This window comes from Fundulus heteroclitus, chromosome 6 (assembly GCF_011125445.2).
Source record: "Fundulus heteroclitus isolate FHET01 chromosome 6, MU-UCD_Fhet_4.1, whole genome shotgun sequence".
NCBI lineage: Eukaryota > Metazoa > Chordata > Actinopteri > Cyprinodontiformes > Fundulidae > Fundulus > Fundulus heteroclitus.
In genome coordinates, this window is record NC_046366.1 from 21,268,615 (window position 1) to 21,286,320 (window position 17,706).

General features: G+C 41.1%; 1 long non-coding RNA gene across 1 annotated transcript; it reads left to right on the forward strand.

Moving 5' to 3' along the window:
- The first annotated feature begins 1,901 nt into the window (after positions 1–1,901).
- Positions 1,902–8,699, forward strand: LOC110367186. Its single transcript, XR_002427290.2, has 4 exons — positions 1,902–2,081; positions 5,562–5,675; positions 8,332–8,471; positions 8,681–8,699. It is a non-coding gene; the product is annotated as an uncharacterized LOC110367186 (long non-coding RNA).
- The last annotated feature ends 9,007 nt before the right edge of the window (positions 8,700–17,706 follow it).

The following is a 17,706-nucleotide window of genomic DNA, read 5'->3' on the forward strand; positions in this document are numbered from 1 at the left end:
CCATAAAATTAATAGTGATGTTCATTGTTTTGACATTAAGGGAGAATGGAACATGTTTGGCTGGGAAATGTTCCCTTTCCTTTCAGATGCAAAACACCACCATGCTTGGATAGGTCTGCTCATTCCACTACTGTCTCATCTATGAGGGCCTGTCAGTGTCTTAGACACCCTGCAGGAAAGCGATGAAATGCTTAGTCTGTGGACTACTCTATTATTCATGTTCTTCTGAAAAATAAGAAAACTAAAGAAATAAGCTTATTTACTTGTTTGCAAAATGGCTGACGGGATGCTGCTCTACCCACCTTCTGTCAGTCTCGCCTGATTTTTGTTGTTTCCTGTGTTAGCTCGTCATAACTTGGCCGTGGCAACCTTGTCTTGATCAAGGATTTCTCTCCCACTGTCATCTGTCTCCATCTACCTCCCTGTGTATCCTGTGATCTAAAGCTATAGAGTGTAGCGTATTACAAAAGTACAGATACCCTTCGAGCATAATCAGGTTTCGTCACGTCATCACCACAAACTTTCATTTGTTTTACTGGGATCAATGACAAGCCTGAAAAAGAGGCTTGTTCTCTCAATGACCGTGTCTTGACATGTCAATCAACACCGAAACTGCAATGTGCGTAGTTAATGCATTACACCGGACCCCAACAATGTTTGTACACATCGTGTTTGTCTTTTTGTCCTGGTCACCTATTCTTACTGGCCTTGTTTAGCCTTCTTCATCTCACAAAAAAAGAGAGAGAGAGAGAACGTCTTGATGGGATAACTTTTCATCACGTCCACCACAGAGTTGGTGTTTATGAAAGAGGGCATTAGAGGACCCTTTTAGAGTTTTCTACCTGCCGTAGATTGGGACAGAGAAAATATGTGGTCAGATAAGATCAAAGCTGATCTTTCTGGCTACTGCTTTTCTTCAGGAGGGACTGGGAGGCTGGTGAAAGTTGACAGGGAGATGGATGGGTTTGGCACACAGGTCCCCCCTTCCAGCAGAAAAACGACCCCTTAACGTTCAGACAGAGGTACAATCGAATGGTACATTTCAGTCCTTGATTGCAAAGCTGGTCGAGACATACATCAGGATCTGCAGCAGTTTTGAGACGCCTTCCTCATACTATATAATATTTGATTAGTGCGTCCTTCCACACGTGTGAGGTGTGAGTGACCTTCCTTCCATTGTTTGGGGCTGCTGTTTGCTGTGTGTCAACAGATTGGCCTAACTTCAATGTTCTGCTTTTTCTCCTTTTGCATCTCTACCTTTCTCAGAGTTCCCCCGTGTCGAAACATGAAGCCAAAACTAATTGATCCACAATAAAGGCATAAATCAACACATAAACAAATAAAAGGGAAAGGTGGGAAGAAAGCTCCAAGGTTTTTTTTTTTTTTTATTGCAGGCATGCCGTGCAATTCCCAACGACGTCACTTCCTGCAGTACACGTTCCAGGAGCCAGCTTTCTAGGAATTCACAGTAATAATGCAACAGGGCCTTCAAGCTTTTGACTGTGTTCAAGGAAATGGCAGGTTTCTGAGAATTTCAAGCGCCCTTTTCAAAGAGCCGGGATCCCTTCAGCTCCTCCTCTCTCCTTTTTACTGTTCGTTATGGGGGGGAAACTACATTTTCTAACGTTTTTGTTTGAGATTTAATGACCACTATGAATCACATCCACCTTTGTGGTAAAAACAAACATCTTCAGCAGTTATTTGTTGAATAATCTCTGACTGTGTTGCAGGCGCTGTCTCCCACAAGAGTGGCTGATGTCATCCTGGGTGGCAGCAGACCATGAACAGTTCTGCGAAAAATGTGATGGGAAATAAGTGATAGCTAGATAATATGTGATCAGGAGCCTTATTTAAGGAAAACCACACACACACCACACGGTCAGTAGCTTGGCTCATTCTGAACAGAACAGCCGAAAGCAACGTTGAGATCTCTGGCCTCGTATTGCACAGATTCCTGCCCTGGACTCTGGATTACCAGCTGCAAATGGATATAATGAACACCAGCATACGGTGTCACAGCCAGGTGATTCATCATAACATTCAAACATGTTTTCATCTGTTTCATCCGATCACTTAAAGCTGTAAGTACCATTTCAAATGAATCAACAGATAAGCGGTCACTTTGATTATTCAGTTGGCATTTGTCTCCATTGTTTAATTGCTTAAAATGTTCCATTAGTTACAAAATCTATTTGTAACTATCACAACACCCCCACGTTTATATATTTGAGTGTTGCCAAGACTGGATTTAGAGGCAAGTCGTATTTTTATCATGTGAAATTGGCATGGAATGAACATTATGGATGAGTGCAGGGTGAGGCTATGGTGATGCTCCTACTGGCAAAAGATCAAAGTCGGTTTTAATAAGCTCTGAAATTCTTCCCTTAACCGGAGAGCGGTTCTCGCCGAGTCAGATGAAAGCCACCCTTCTGACCAATCAATTAGCTGGGAAAGGTTCATGCAGCAATACGCTAGAAAAAAGTTTTGTCATTGTTCACTGTATGGATGAGTATGAAATATTTTCAAACTGCCTCATGTCTTTTAAAACTTTAGTTAAAACAAATAAAAAAATGGTGCTCTAATGTCACCAAAAATGATGTAAAGTTTTTTCTCAAGCGAGGCAGAAATAAATGAGCTTTTTTTACACCATGGACTGAACCGTATCGAATTTCAACTCTGTTAAACTGGAGTACAAGTTTCTCCTTTAACAGTCACATTCCTATTAACCTGCCATAAATGTGTCAGCAAAGACCAGATCCATTGTTGTTTCAAAGTGGCGACCGACAAAATGGCTCTTTTTATGCTTTCCTTGCCAGAAAACAACTGATTGCAAATAGGATACTGGCGGTGTCCTTGCTGGCGGCCCAGAGTGCCAATAAAACAATCAGCCCCAGATTTTATTCATGTCTCTGCTGCCCCTGCTGCCCTTTACTATCACATGGCCCCAAACTCAGCCTCACTCCCATATTGAATCTGCTGCATTTCCATTCATTTAAAGACAGGTTTGATTTAAAACACTGATATAAACAATTACAATTGCAGTGGCTGCTTCTGCTCAGGAGCCACACCCATCAGAATACCAGGAAAATACTGTTGACACATTAGACCTATATTGCAAAATAAAAAAAAGTGTCATTACATATGTTCTCTCATAAAATGTGCCTGACTTTGATTTTTCAGCATTGCTGTTGCATTATGGGTATTTTTGGGATGCCCAGGAGCAGCACACAAATAAGTGTGCATGGCTCCATCTGATACATCTAATAATAGCTCCTACCTGCTGTTCCTTGACCTTTCCTGGGGTCAACAGTAAGAACTCTATCGTGGGTAAGAAAGGAGCTTCGGACTTCTGAAATTGAACCACACAGTGCCCGCTCTCTGCTCTCTGGACTTTTTAGTTAAATTCCATGAGGCGGGCTGTGCTGATACGTCATGTCACACAAAGAATTGTGGGATTCCTTATAGCTGCTTAGTGCCAGTAACTAACATTGCAAGGTTCCTATGCTAAAGTAGCTGCGAGAGGAAGCATACAGGCTCCTTTTCCTACCTCCCTCCTTACTGACTGCACTATTCAGACAGCTCTTATCATGGCCACCGCTGAAGCACTTCCGCTTTGGCTGAAGAGTCCTTACGCCAAAGACGTATTCGGATGGAGTCCCAGTGTCTAACCTTTTGGCTTCCATGTGACATCATGCTGGTCTCTAATTGGTTGCTTAAATATTCTCCTAAGAGGTCGCAGCTCTCTGTGGCCACGGCTAATCAGTGCTTTCTCTGTCAATCCTCATCCAATCAGATTAATTCCTCATGCCTGTCAATCGAAGTTACACCCCTGGCAGCTAAAATGCACAGCCGAAAGTCATTGACATGATGCAAATGGAGAGTAAGATTACAACAACAACAACAACAAAAAACAATAGAGAATGGCACAGTAAAAGACAGTTATTCCATTTATTTGAAATAAAAATAGTAATAATTTCACGAGGCCTTCACTGGAGGAAAAAAAAAGTGGATAAAGGAACCTGGACCAAATTGACCAGGGATAGAAATCCAGCAGCATGCAAGTGACCAAGGACAGATCCATGCTTAGATGTTATTTTTTGTTGTAATCTCTGACCTTCTGCATGCCCGCCCCCACCCCCATTTTAGCACCACAACTGCAACAATGTACCAGAAAAAAAAAAAAAAAAAAAAAAAAACACCCTTAGTCCAAAATACTCCTCATAAGGCCATCTTTGTGGAAGAGAAGCTTGCTTTGACAAGTTTCATAGCCTGGGGAAAAGACAGGGTCTTTTTATTGGAAGGTAAAAGTCAAGCTAGCTGTGTACGATTCACAGGGAACATGGTAACCAAATTATTTTCAGCAGGAATTAGGGGAGACTGCATAACAGAGGGGACCCTATTTTCCATTTTGTGGCACCCCATAAGCTGTGACATCCAGAGTGGGGAGTCAGTCAATAATCCAAGCTAATCTAAACCCACTAAATTTGATGCTAATCAAAATTCTTTTTAGGCACATTTAAAAAATGCTGGTGAGTTTGTCTGAAAATAAAAACAAAAAAAGGCAGCGGGGATTCAGAGCAAAATGTTCCTGTGAAACGGAACATTTCACAGGAACACGAAGCGGGGTATGAAGCAGCGTCAGCGGAGGCAAAGGTGATGCTTTGAAAGGTTTCTCCTTCTTTCTGCAGAAAGAACCACGTGACCCTTTAACCCGCCGGTTCTTTTGCACAGAGAAGCAGGACAAGAGTCTGGCTTCCTTGGCGGGCATTCCAAAAGGTCAAATTTCCTTCACAGCATTGAAGTTAGCATGACTGATGTTAACTTCAATGCAGCCAGCTCAGCGTGACACATGCTTAAAAATAGAATAAGTGAGCTGTAAGGACAGGAAAAAACATTCAACATGACCTGAAGCGTGACGCAGGATGGTAAAGATGCACATTTGCATTCAAGGATTATTAAAAATGCTTAATCTTATTTAGAATTCGCTGGTCCTGTGACAGAAAAAAATATAAAGTTACCATTAGTGAAAGAAACAAATTATGATTGCAAGTTTTTCTGTCTTGCAAAAGTGATTAAACTTCTGCTGGCTTCTCTGAAAAGTCCCGCGTGTTGCACACAGAGGGGCATACTGTTCTGACAAAAGGAGAATCAGACTATGAGATGTTCTTCAACGCATCCTACACATTCTCAGTCAGATTAAGCTCTGGACTATTGTGGACAATCGATGTGTGAAAGCAGCGTCTCGTGGTCTCTGAACACCTCTTTCACAATTCAAGCCCACTGAATCCTGGCTTTGTCTCCTGAAGTGAGATGCTTGTTTAAGGAAGGCGAAGCTGCTCACTGCCTCAGTTAGACTTATTTAAACTTGTTGCCAACTGATTCACAGTTGTACTACAGTCTCTTACTGATTAGTGGAGTCAAGGTTTTAGCTTTTTTATGCATAGATTTTTTTTTTTACTATTGTCTCCAAAGAACATCAATATAATATAAATTGTATATGAAATTCTTTTTTTTCGTTTTCTTAAGGTTAACAAGAAATGTTTAGTTTGCTTTTACACAAGCTGTGAATAAAAAGCATCTCTGCCTCAAGCTAAAATGGAAAAGTACCGAATAGAGGAGCCGTAAAGGTCATTTGAAGGTTCTGAAATGCAGATTTCTCAGCTCCTCCTGATCAGGTAAGGTTTTTCTAATTGGGATGATGAGGGCAGGTCAGTGTTACATGCAGCGCCCCCCATCGAGTTGCAGGGGCTCCCAAATCCTTTGCCTCGGCGTACTTCGATATCACGCAAATGCCACATGAGGTCTGCTGGTCTGACATTGTCCGAGCGACTTCGTGCAAAATCAAGATGCGAAGATTTGGGGACGTAAATTTTCTGGCTCACTGCTTTAATAAGATATTTAATGGCTTATCGGCAACATGGGAAAGACATAGTTTCAGCTTCAGCCACAGCGCCTCGACCAGTACCCATAATTCTTAAACGTTTTCCACACTGAGAGACTGTATGACCAGCCTGTGTTAGACCAACGCATTGTGTGATAGAAAAACCTGAGAGGAGGAGAGATAATGAAATTAAATATTTTTCATTTTTTTTTTACAGAATGCATTGTTTCTGTTCTATTAACTCTGCTATATCTTAATAAAATCCATCATCTTCAGAAGTAGATTTTCTATCTAATTAGAGTATAGCCATTTAAGTGTAAATGCAGCTTCTTTGAAGGCCTAAGTGATCTCATGGTCAAATCCAGCGTTTAGATGTGTCTCTTGTCCTACACGCCTGAATAAAACGGCCAAACTACTTGCCTGGCGTGCAGTCAAGCTCTGCAGCGCTCCGCTAATCAGCTAATGTTTGATCCAGGCGGGTTGAAGGAGACACGCATCTGATAGCTGTAGGACACCGGGCCTCGAGGATGGAGTTGGAGACCGCTGGCCTACCGGGTTCGTGTTAGTGAAGAAATATAATCCAGACCGAGAAACGCATCATAGAAAGTCAGGGAGATGGCTAAATGGAAGCTCAAAGCAGGGTCAGTCTATGACAAAAAATATCTCAAGATCAGGACCTCTCCCAGAGCACTGCTCTGTCCATTATCTAGAAATGGCCCAACTGCAAACCTGTAAAGACATGGCCATCTACCTAGTCTGACAGGCAAGCAAAGGAGAGCATTAATCCTAAATTTAACAAAGCGGCATTGCAATTACAGTGGGAAAAAGTCATTGTGACAACTTTAAATGCTAACTGATGACGTCTGCAAACCCTCGAGAATAGGATCGATATTGTTACTTTGTCAGTCTCAATTGTGTTTTTTAATTCATTCTTTTTAAATTTTGATTTCATAAGATCGTCATTTAGATCAATGTATTTGAAAATGTGATTTAATGTGCTCATTGTGTCATTTTGATGACATGTGAGTTTTACCTTTAGGGCCGTATTTGTGTTTGCTGGACCTTGATTGTTTGCACTTTTATTATTATTACAATGAGTGCCAGAAATTGTCCTGATAAAACGTTAAGTCCACATGGCCCAACCACAATATATAGCCCAGACGGGAAACATCTGTCCAATCGTCTGTACTTGACAAATATGGCCATCACCGTAGAGAGATAAAAAGAAAACTCATGATGAAAGTCTTTTTTTTTTTTTAAGTCTTGTTTTCAGTTTGCTGCCTCAGGGGGTCACAGAAACCACGTGGAAGAAGGTGCTCTGGTCAGAGGTGTTGGCCAGACGGATGGAGCTAAAAACGGCAAATACTTGGAGAATAACTGTTTGGACAAGAGGCTAGGCTGGGCCTTCGCCTTTATGGCCAACCATGTTGTCCATGCAGTCTGACAGAGCATGGATTCCCTATAAAGATTGCAGTCTGTAGATGAATAAAGCTGGTGGAGACATACACCGAAACGACAGGGGGCTGTTAATACAGATGCGTAAAATACCAGACAGATAGTTAATTTTAAAGATCTTAATCCAAACATGTATCCTTTCCTTTCACTTCAAAGCATTTGCGACTTCATGCTGGCCCATCACATACAATCTCAGTGAAATACGTTCTAGTCTGTGGCTGTAACTTGGCAAAAATGTGGGAGGTTTAATGGGTATTAATATTTCGCAGCAGGACTGTAAGGGATTTAAAAAAAAAAAAAAAATGTTGTTGGCCTTTGGTTCTGTCTTTACCACCCAGGCTCAGTGCAGCTCATGCTAGTGAGGCTCTCTTGAATCCAGGCGTAGACTTGAACCTGCTGACGACTGGCAGGGCCAGCGTCCTCGGAGCTTTCAGCGCCGTGGATAGCTCAGACGGTGGATGCAGTCGCTGGCAGGGTCTTTGTGCATAGTCTCAGGCCAGAAACAACACATTTGCTTGGTGTTAACGAGCTACGAGTGAATCCAATTTTTCTGACTCATGCGTCTTTGGATAAATTACATTTAGCTCTAGCACTCGGTGGAATTTGGAGAAAAGGCCGTCAGTCTAATCTGGTTATGCGGGGCGGCGGGGCTCCAGCCTTTAAGACTGCCTTACTTGCTGACGTGACGGCTGGTGATTAACTGCTAAATGTGAATTATTGAGGTCTGTAGGTTGTGTGCAGCAGGGGAAAGATTTATTTTATCAAAGACTTCTTGGGGAGAAAGCATGTGCTGACCTCGGCAGTAACCTACATGGTGAATCAGGCGGACAAAAAGTCTGTTCGGGGGATTTGTGCAGCATCTCTGGTTCCGAGGAAATGATGAGTAAAGCAGTGATCACTGCAGGCTTTTTACGAAACTGCTGTTTAATCTGTCTGTTATTTTGTAAAAATGCAGGAAAACATCCAAATCATGGCTGACTTCATTTTTAAAAAAGACCAGCTGACAAGTTTTTCTTGCTTGTTGCAGCTAAATTGAGCCCATGTGAAGATTCTGACATGGAGCCCTGCCTCAGCCGCAGCATTTATCGATGTTTGTGTGTCGACTGTCGCCGATAAAAGGGCGATATGTTGGCAGGTACGTGCCTATAACCACTGGGCCCTTTGCAGGGGTGTGACGCCTCGCTGGGGCGAGTCAATCAAAACATTCCTTCATTTCCCCTGTCATTAATTTAGCAGATGGTTCCTCCATTTCACGGACGCCTCCAACAATAGATTGGCTTGGTATGATCTGACTGATGCACAGGCAGAAAGAGCCGGTAATGTTTTCCTCTGATATGTTTACAGATCGACCAACAGGATGTGGCGTCAACCCATCTCGATCCTCCGGCCCAGTGAGTGCCGAGGAGCCTTTTGTTGGTTTGTGTTGTGGTGCTGAAAATGAGAGCGTGTGGGTTATTTGTGTTGAACATAGTGGTGGTGCCTGTCCTCTTGTTTGGTTTTTCTGGTGTACAGGAATGAGCCGCGGCGCGTTAGCAGGACGTCTGTGTAATTACCTGCTGGCCGGTGAAGATGAGCTCTTCTGTGAAAAATAACAAAAGCCCAGCTCTGCTCTGCTGCAGTGCAATCCAGGGAAAACAAACTGAACCACTTCTAGGAAATGTTTTGGATGTAGCGCGGTCAAAGGAGCTGGTCTGAGAAATATGGACAACTTTGTAGCAATAAATTTGTTTCCCTCTAGATAGTGTTTTGTCTGTTTGATGCACAAATAGTGTGCAAATGTCACAGCCTTGCAGAACTGATAATAACACCACTTGAATTTGTTTCTCATTTTGTCATGGTACAACCACAAAGCTTATTGGAGAATACTGAGATTTCATGTGATAGATCAACACAAAGTAGTACCCAGCCTACTCCGCATACCCAGAACCAGAACCAAAACATGGAGAAGCAGCATTTAGTGCCTATGCTCCACTTATCTGGAACAAACGTCCAGAAAACTGTAAAAGTTGAGAGAAGCTGCTCTGCTACCAGTGCAGGAGCATACAAAAGACTTTAAGTGTCCAGTCGACTGTAGTGTGCTGACTGTCTTCAGTAAAAAATGCCTGGAGTCATTCTTCATCCCGCATGAAGAACGGTAATATCATATCCATCCGCAGCCCACGACAGCAACACATTCCAGTGCTCATTAGGCAACTTAGTGCTACTTCACTGTGTTTGTCCTCAACATAATCCCAATAAAATAGATTGAACTTTCTGTTCTTAATGTAATGTACATGCTGCATACTTGTACATTGGCTTGGGGCAGCTGCAGAGAATCTACTGTACACAAGCAAGAGCAGTCTTTAGCTGATAATTAGTATTTCTGCTCAACACCCACAATATACACTGCTAAGTGTTTAGTTAGCAAACAGGTTGGGTCCTAATGAGCAATCTGTGGTTTAAAACTACTCTCACCTGTTTAATTAAGAAGTTGTAACACATCAAGATATTTGGTCAAGCATTGAATTTAAATATTAGCTTTGAAGCTACTTGCTTCGGGCCTGAAATGTCTACATATTGTTTTACTTTAATTTAACTTGTACAAGTTTGTTTTGACAGTTAAACCTAAATTTAAAGGAAAATCACACTTTGTCATTTTCTCAAATCTTGCATAATCTTGAAAAAAAAACTAAAATGTAAAGCAGGTGTTTATTTTACATTGTTGATTTGTGCCGTTTGCGGTGACTGAACGATGAGTTTGCCACTTCATTTCAGCTGATAGTGAGCATTTCAGAAGCTGTGACTGACCTAATTTAGGGATGTCAGGCTCGGCTCCACCACGGCTAACAGGCTGTGAGAGAAATCAGAACATTTGTAGCCTTGTGGAAATATTACTGCAGTTTGATAAAAAAAAAAAAAAAAAAAGTTTCAAAATTCTGAAGTTTTTGCAAAACTTCATTTCAGGTGAACTTCTATGTTTCTTTAGTTAAAACTCAGAGGGTTTATCAAGTAATATGACCAAAACTGACAGCTTGGTCCACCTTCAAGGAACTTTTCACTTTGTTTATGCATCTGGATTTTTATTTAAACTATCACTATTGTTATTCCCGTCTCAGTCCTTGTTAACGAGGGTCTGCTAGGTTCGTTCAGGCAGCCCTGTGTCCGTGTGAATGCGGTGGTCAGGATTAAACGCTGTCCCTCCCTGCAGCATTACATAATTATTCAGCATGTGTGCCTCTGTGTGCACGCGTTTCAATGTTGTGCAAGCAGTTCAGCCATCAGTCACAAATGCTGCTAGTAAATCCATAATAAAAAGTAACATGTTGCACTTTTATTAAAGGCCCCAGAATTAATGTTGGACAAGATGTCCCAATTCTCTGTTTCTCTTTCGTGTCTAGTTTATTTCTGTTTCGAGCCTTCCTCAGTTCCCAGCCTTATTCTTTCCCCCCCAGCCGGCTGGTTGATGGTCACTCACCTGATTTTCTACTTGTTGATGATTTCCCAGTGCATTTAAGTTCCTGGTTTATGTTTCTCCATGGTTGGATTCTTCCATTGTTCACCCTGATGCTTTCTCCCCAGCTCTGCTGTTGTTTGCAAGTTTCAGTTAATTATCAGAGCAAGAAAACCAGTTTAATGAAATTAATGTCTCAGTGACGTAAGACAAGAATGAAATTAAACGATTGTGTATTTGGGTCAGTCAGTGCATCTGAAATTCTCACATGTTCTAATGTTTTTTTAGGTGCTGCCATTTAAAAATGATGGTGCAAGATTTTCCCTCACAGTCTGTACGTGTGAGCTGGCTACATATTCCCAAACTGATGCCATGAATTATTCAGGTCCATGAATGTAAATTCTTCTTTTTACAGATCTGCCTTATGAAATGCCATTTTTAGACAAGCATCTCTTGTTGCTGTATTGTTGCCTATTTTTATCTTTCCCAAGAAAGTTGTTGAAAGTATTTTGTCCAATAGCTACTTTTACTTGCATGTGAATCGGTTGTCGGCAGTTTTGCAACATGTCATCTTTAATTTGCCTCTGAATGTTGAACAATTTCTTTTTTTTTATCTTACCTCCAGTGGCTCAATAAAATAGTTTCCAAATTTAAGTTTGAGAAACACTAATTTTATGAAATTACTTGAGTGCTTTTTTTTTAAAACAAAGTTCTCCATACTATGTACTTGTAGCACAGACACACATTGTACAACAGTAGTTCAATGGGCTTAAGATTTTCTCGGTTTTTCTGTTGTTGTTTTTTTTATTGACTCTGCTTGATTGATGGAAGGTTTTCTTTTCATGTTTTTGTTTCTCAGAATTTTAAAGTTGGAAAAATAACGGAGACATCTGTGGAAAGTGGAACTATGATGGGAAAGTGGGTCGTTTCTCACCATCAATAACCTAAAAAAGCAGAAAGCGATTGCTTAATGAATAAATAACTTATGCAGTTAGAGTAATTATTTCTCACTTAAGATAATCCTCCAGCAAAGATCCCATGACAAAAATACGTCACTGCTAGCTGGTGCTGCCAGCAGCTTGTTGAATGGGTGATAACTTTTTCACTGAGCATATCAAGAAGCAAAACCAGGACAAAAGTTGCAGATGCCATTCCCATCTCCTAACCTTGGCATACCTCCTAACTTTCAGCATCACAGCATCGTATGGGAGCTGCACAGTGCAGGAGAGGAAGGACCTAGCACAGGTGGTGAGAACAGCGCAGGGGATTGTGGGATGCCGTCTACAGGATTTGGACTCAGTTTATGCAGCAGGAGTCCAGAGAAGGGCCAGACGCATCTCAACAGATCCCACCCACCCAGGCAATGCGCTGTGTGCCCCTCTCCCATCAGGTAAACGCTTCAGAAGCATCAAATCCAGAAGTAATGAAATCAGAAACAGCTTCTATCCAAGAGCTGTGAGGGCTATCGCCCCCTGATGGGAGGTTTGTGGTCCACCATGTTACAATCACACCACTGTTATTGCCTGTTTGCACACTCTTATTCTCAGGAATATCAAATTGCACATTTCTGTAAATGAAGCTTTAAGATCACTGCACAAAACTCATTACTTGAGGTTCATGAAGGACGGACTGTTCCATGTAACATGGTTCACATCATTCGCAAAGCCCTCGGACTCTGACATGAACTTGCATGCTCTAATGTATGTATGTGTGTGTGTGGGGGGGGGGGGGACTGTAAATACTAAGACTGATGTGTACGTGTGTCATGTTATATGTGTATCTGCCTCAGAGGTAATTTCACCGTGGTAAAATATGGTGACAATAAAAGATTCTTGATTAAAACCTCAGATGTGAGACGTTTCTGATGAAGCCAAGCTAGATTTGGTTTATCAACTAATCTTTGCAGCTGTCGATGGTTGTTATCTCATTATTGCAGTTAATTTGTTCAGATTTGCTTTGCAAATAATACATAACCCAAATTTCTTCTGCATACACTGATTACAACTCAAGTACAAGCAATTATATTCCTACCACAGTTTCAGAAACTTCTTACCGCAAGATGAAAAGGAAGGCCCATTAAATTACAGGAGAATTTCACAGCAAACTGGGACTGAATTAGGGGCAAAAGTGCATGAAATGTATTTTTATTTATTTTTGTATTGCTTTTCATGTTTTAGATCCTGGAAAAGCACTGGACAAGGCTCAACACTCAGAGTGATGGAGGATTTTCAGGTGTAGCCCCAGGACCCTTAAAGGACCTTGAAAATTGTGAACTGTGTTCTAAAAACTTACCTCCTTTTTAAATCACCTATATTTAATTAACGCTACTTTTATATTTAAAAAAAAAAAACATATTTGAATATAGAGTTGGAACATTTCTTCATCCTGCGCTGTTTTATGCCTTGAAGGGTGTGATTTAAATAACTTTGCCAACTCACTTACTGGACCAGGTCATTAGATAGACAAACACTTTAAATCCTCTCATCTTGTATAACTGAAAAGCTCCGTTATACAACACGGGGCCATCGTGGAGATTTCCCGCTTGGCTCCGTCACAAGAATGCTGTCTCTCCCTATCCACGCACGTGGCCCCTCTCACATCCCGTTTTATGGCTTGTGGATATTTGATGGTCTCCACACCCCTAGCTAATCATTGAATAAACATCCAATGACTCTGAGCAGCTCCATAACCGGACATTCATCAACAGAGAAATGCTGCGAGGGGCAATCCGACCAAGGTCATTTAAATGCACATAAGTTGCTGTTAGCTCAGGCACCAATCACAATAGCTGGTGTGGTTGGCTGCACATCCCAGTGACGTTCTCCTGCGTGTGTGAGGATCATTGACAAAATGTCCAAGATCATTTTTACGAGGCAGCAAAGTATTGCATCGTGTCACCTGTTGTGCAATAGGAAAAATCCTTTTAACCTTTTTAATTGAGCAAACAATAATGCATCTTTTACTACCCCCCCATCCCCAAAAAAAAAAGAAAAAAATCACAGAGAGTTTGCAGATAAAGAGGCTTTAGAGGCTGCAGAAATTAGCATCTATCATTAGATTCAAACGCAGCAGCTGGCTCAATCTAATTAGAAATATGGATCCTCGCTCTGTATGTGGACCTTCATCTGGACCTTCATCTGGCATAGTGTGTGTTCACAGCTGAGCTGCAGCGTGGCTTTAAATTTATAAATGGGTTCATCTTCTTTAGATGACAGCAACTCTTCTTCATATCTTTTTATGGTGGAATTTCAGCCATGTGACAAACAGGACCAGTTTTAAAGCCTCCTTCCTTTGTGTGTTTGACCTCAGGGGTCAGAGCATTGTGTTTCGCCCCTTGTTTTGAAGTTTTTTCTCCAACAACACGGACAATGCTCTTTTTGTTGCCCCACAGTCATTTTCTCCGAGACTGCTCATCAAATTATTTGGCTCGCGCAGTTGAACTTGATTGGTCCGCAACTTGGCACCGGACAGAGTTCGGCTTTCTTCTCATTATTTTTATCTCGCCAAAACAAACAGTTGGGAGTCTGGAACTGACCTGGTTTAGACTGAGTTTTCGGAAACACTGGAAAACGGATCATTTACGGAAAAGGATGTCAAACCGTTTGTTTTACTGTGTGTCGGAAAATCCGATGCAACATGCAGAAAGAATCAGGAAGACTTCATTTTCTTCTCATTAATTTTCCCCCTCCGTACAGGTGTTTTGCTTTCTATCTCGCTTAGATGTTTGAGATCGTGAAACAGATTTAAATATCAGGCAAAGATAGCATCAATGAATACAAAAATATGCCATGTGAGAACATAATATCCCTCTAAACTAAAGAGACACTGATCCAGTTTTTTTCCGATCCAATCTGATACTGATACTTGGGCTGAGTGTATCGGCCGATACCCGATACTGAGCTAATACTGAGCTGATATCCGATACTACAGATGAAACTTGCCATGTTTCAATTTACCAACTTGATCACCACCCCTCGCAACTTTCGCGTTGCATGTATTGCAAGTTGCAGTCAGACTTGTTGGCGTATCAAGTTTGAAAAGCTTCCAAATAGCAGACCTGGCTCGGCGCTTGCTCCGCGTTGCTCTGTGTTTGCTCGTCACTATAGCTGTTGTGCGTGCTCTGTGTGACGGCATAACCAGTGATGCAAGCATAGAACTGAAGTGACTAGATCTCTGTAACTGTATTGTTTTGTATCATAAATGAATAAAAAAGAAGTGACTGGGTTGTCCGGTAAACAATCTAGCTAATTAATCAATTTCGGAGCCGGTATCCGATACGGGTATCGGATCGATACATCTCTAATCTAAACCTGATAACTGTTTGTCCAACAGTGATAAATTATAAGCAGTCTTTTACGTCACTGTGGAGGGATTTTTATCCCACTTTCTTTCTTTTGCATGAAAAGCCAATTTAGGGTCATGCTGCAGTGTTTCCGTTTCAATTTAGAGTCCAGACTTTGACTAAGCCACTCCAAAATCTTCATTTTGTTGATCACTTTGAGTCATTCAGAGGTGGACTCGATGGTGTGGGTTTTGGGTCATAGTCCTCCTGTAAAGTCTGTCCTTTAAGAATTTGTGTTAGGACAATGAATCCTGCTCTATTTCACTTAAAAGAGGTTTTCTAAGCCTGAAGCAGCAAAACAGCCTCAGACCATTACAGTGCCATAATCATCTGGCACTCTTAGTATGGGGTTCTTTTTCCAGAAAAGCTGTTATTCTTATGCCAGATGTACATAACAGGAGACGTAACCCTTCCCTAGATGCCATTTTTGCCCAGTCTCTAGTTGTGTTTCCATCAATGTTTTTTTTTATTTTATTTATGTGCATTTTGATGTATTGGATTAGAAAAGGGTGACGGAAATGGCTAAATTTTAATTACTAAATTTCGCAAAAATATTTTACGCTTGCTTCATGTGGTTTTTGATTGAAGAGAAAATGCCCTATAAAGGAGATGGAAACAATAAATGTGCTTAGCGCGAAAAAATCAGCAACACATTCATTAAACCTAACTCCTTTACTGATCTGTGGTCTGTTCTAGTTACCAACCTCTACTTCCTGTTTATTACAGTCATGCGTAATGTAAAAGTAGGACGATATTACGCTTTGGTTAATCCGCAACTAACCATTAGATGGAAACACTTCTGATTCGCGTTTTTGTTTTTTGAGACATTTAAAAATTTTGCTCAAAATTTCAATGAGAATTGGATGGAAATACAGCTTCTGTCTCATCGGTGAATCTTGAATATTGACCTTAACTGAGGAAGGAGAGGCCTTAAGTGCTGAGGTGTTATTCTGGGATCTCTTGTGACCTCCTGGATGAGTCGTTTGTGAACTATTGAAGTCATTTTGGTGGGTCAGTTTTTTTTAGGATGCTTCATCACTGTTCCAAGGTGTCACCATTTCTGAGTAAAGGCTCTCACTGACTTTGTCCTCTTTCAGACAAGAAAAAAATAAATAAAAAGAGAGATTTTCATTGCGGATTACACCACGATTGGGGCTGATAACAGGGTCAGTATATTTCAGTTACATCAACGTGTAGATGAATATATTTAAAAGTGCAGAAAATTGCATAGTAAACTAAATGGACCGAAACAGAAGATTGGATATTGCAAGAAAATACTTTTTTGTCACAACACCAAGGGGTTCATTAGCAGCTCTCTCTCAGCAAAGCTGCTTTGTGTATTTACTTGGATTTGACAAAATGTATTCTGACAAAGCTTGTAATGTGCAGGATTCGGGATGAATGGGGTGCATCAGAGGCTGTAATCAAAGACAGTTTAAGTATGATCCTTTGGAGCACAATTACATTTCTCTCACTAAGGGAGTTTGTTTGTTTTTTACACTGCAAGAAAGCACTGTGCATTTCTTAACAAATGTTCCAAATTTGGCTCTATTGAGGTCAGTATTACTTTTTTTCTAGGTTTGAGTATAGAATGCTGAGAACAATAATTGTAATATTGATGCAAGGAAACGTGAGCAATTTTTTTTATGGAGGTTTCTCAGATTCATGTGTGGCCTGTGGTCAAATTAATTCACAGAGTGTCATTATTAGTGAACAATGGTAGTTGGAGGTTAACTGGTTGGGATAGACAATAGTTTAATTCCCTATGAAGCAGGAGATGATTCAGTCTTTCCTTAACCTTAACAACCCCCATCCCACCCCAGGAGTCATTTTTCACCCTGCCTCCACTTACTGACTGATGTGGGGAGTTTATCTGCAACACATTCTCACTCCCTTTCTGCGTTTCATCAGGTTTGGCAACTGTCCGATAAGAGCTGCGTCAAAATGGGGGATGGGGGGATAAACTATGTCAAAGAAACAAGGTGCCAGTAAAAGCACTCTTCACTTCTCATTATTATCACTGCCACAGTCTACATGGAGATGCTGAAAACAAAGCCTTACTCCCTCTGTGTGACACTACTCATTTCACAATTGCAGCAATTCTTCTCCAAGGAGTCACCTCACATCTTCCCAGCAGGGATAGGAACACTTGTCGAAAAGGAGCAGAAAGCGAATCATCCGTCAGCTACAAACACTTTTCAGGGCAGCTCTTGGTGTTCCCTCAGCTGTTGTGAAACTTCAGTTTAATAATTGCCGTCACAGCTGTTCAGAGATTCTAATATGTACTGTGACATTGTTAAACAGTACGTTGCATCATAAAACTCAAGCACTGCAGCACAGGACTGTATGACCAGAACATGAGGAAATGCTCATGAGGACAAATACCTATGAAACACCCTAATATGGGCCGTGTGATACAGTGGATAGCCTATTATTTATTAACATTAATGACAAAAATGACCTTACCTATGTCCCCGTTCATGTTTCTAACAGTTAAGGAAGTCATAGAACTGGATTATTATAGAGTGCAACGGAGAAATAACAAAAATTGAACGGAAATAACCTTTATTGTCCCGCAGCAGGGGAAATTCAGGTGTG